The sequence below is a fragment of the Apis dorsata genome, unplaced genomic scaffold (genome assembly GCF_000469605.1).
Source record: "Apis dorsata unplaced genomic scaffold, Apis dorsata 1.3 scaffold_127, whole genome shotgun sequence".
In the NCBI taxonomy this organism is placed as follows: Eukaryota; Metazoa; Arthropoda; class Insecta; order Hymenoptera; family Apidae; genus Apis; species Apis dorsata.
In genome coordinates, this window is record NW_006263420.1 from 407153 (window position 1) to 409493 (window position 2341).

A 2341-nucleotide genomic window follows, 5' to 3' on the forward strand; every position below is an offset into this window, starting at 1 on the left:
TCTTCGTTCCTTCCTGCGGATCCAAGCCCTTCTTCCGAGTCACGAGGAGAGCCGGTGCGCGCACGTGCCGGCGAGGAGGAACACCTCCTCTTCTTCGCGCTTCACCCTTTCTCTCCTTTGCCTCCTCGCCTCTCTTCTTGTCCGTCGGCCCGCTTTGTTGCTGCCGGGGCCCTCTTCTTGCTCCTTTCCCGCTTGTTTGTTGTGGGTGTTTTCTTTGACGGCCGCCTCCGCGCCGCTCTTTTTCAGACCCGGAAGATTCGACCGGACCCGGCCAAGATTAATTGACGCCGAGTTTTAGGGGAGGCGGAGGAAACTCTCTTGCCTCCCTATCGATATGCCTCCCTTTTTTCTCTTCCCCCTCCCTCCCTCCTTTTCTCAACTCTCCTCACGATTCTTTCTATCGTTCGTACCGCTCGCTTCCCTTTCGTTACTCCGCTTTCGCATCCACTATTTTCAACCAACGGTTCGATATCGATGGTGTATCGAGTTATACGCCAAGGATGATCGCAACGAAATTGGAAGTCGACGATATTTGGGACGATTTTTTTGGGCGTGGATGGTTTAAGATGAGACGTGTGCAGAATGGAAGGATGCTCTTCGAAGCGAGCTTTCTCGAAAGAGTTGCCAATTCTGTTTTATTTAACCGTGTTTAGACTTCTTCCCGAGACGAAAATCTCGTGTACTCTTCGTTGATTCGAAGGAGACGCGAATGGAAGGCGATCTTCTTTTCTCAGGTACACGGAAAGTTGGAGGCCCTCGTTGGAAATGGTCTCACGTGATTCTCAGGTACTGCTACTCCGAGTGGCTGGAGGTTCCTTGCGCCATCGGAGCTTGGCACTGACTGACAATCGGGCCAGGTTAAACCGCGCGAAGTAACCAGACAACAGTGTCGGTGTGGAAGGGCAAGGGGAGGCATCGAGTCAGAGAGAATCGGGCAGAGAGGGATAAAGGGCGGGGGAGACCACGTGGAGGGTTGTTTTCCTTTCGAAATTTTCCTATTGGCGATTCCTATTTCTTTTCTTTCTTTTCTTTTTGGCGTGGACGCGAAGAAAAAGTTTGGAAAATTTCGACGAGTGATTGATATTTCTTTTCTCTCTTTTTTCTTTTTTTTCTACGAAAAATATTCCGCGTATACGATTGCTCTTGAATTTCTTCACGATTCTAATATACGAAAAGAAAGCGATGATAAGATATAAACGCGACAGAGTATAAAATATATTTAAATTGATTCATTTGCCTCGAACTGTCCTCCTTTCCTTCGTTACATAAACTCACTCACTTGTAAGTTTTCCTACCCTAATGAATACACCCTTGTATCCAATATTTTTTTCACATCTTCGCGGAATCGCTAATAAAATTTACCCGCGTTATAAAAACTACCCCTACAACACCACCTATACAGTTTAAAGTGTTAATCAAAATTTTGACCTGCGCTTTTCTCGATTTTTCCCCAAACCCAAACTGAAAGATACTCAACTATTAAAAAATCCTTTCAGAGAAAACTCCCAGAGTATGATCGTCGAACGATTATGATCACGATTCAGTCATCTTTCACTCTCTTCCTCTCTCCTAAAAATCTTTTCTCAGCAATCGCGTCGTTTAACGTACAATAAGACAATCGGTTTCATCACGTGATACATGTGGTCGTCTCCGCGCAAATTCTTCACGATCTAAGCGTTCTAAGCGCGTCTCGACGCGATCGATACGCGTCGTTAGCCCTCCTTATCGAACGGCGAGGGTTCGGTTCGGCGGGCAGAAGGCGGGTAGAAAAAGCCTATTGCTCGAAAAACGGGTTTGCGGTGCCGCGGGTGGTGGCGGGTGCTCTGTAGTTTATCGTTGAAATCGTGTAGCACGTTACGGTACACCGCGATCATTAGCTAGATGCCGCCTGCCTGCCTTACTGCCTGACTGCCTGCCTGCCGGGAAGGCTGCACGATACTCGCTTTGATATCCGCTTGTTCCACCGGCGTGATTCGAGGAACGAAGCTTCAGCTCCAAATCTTTCGCGCAGTAACAGCGGTTCTGCGGTTCCGATATGGACTCTTAGTCGATGTAACGAAACTCGTGTAAACTCGTTTGCTCTCCGTGCGATCCAATGTAGTTGGTTTTAACGCGAATTGAATTCCGTGGTGAGAACAGATATCGTCATAACGGTTGCACGATTGGCACGAGTTCCACCCTTATGTCAATATTTGTACATTCGTCTATTTGAGCTAATATTTTTCCATTATCGTTTCTCACGTTATTTCGTAATCCTTTACGAAGGGTTGCAAAAGAAAGAAAGGAAAAAAACAAAGGAAACCGCAAATATATATATATATATATATATATATATATATAC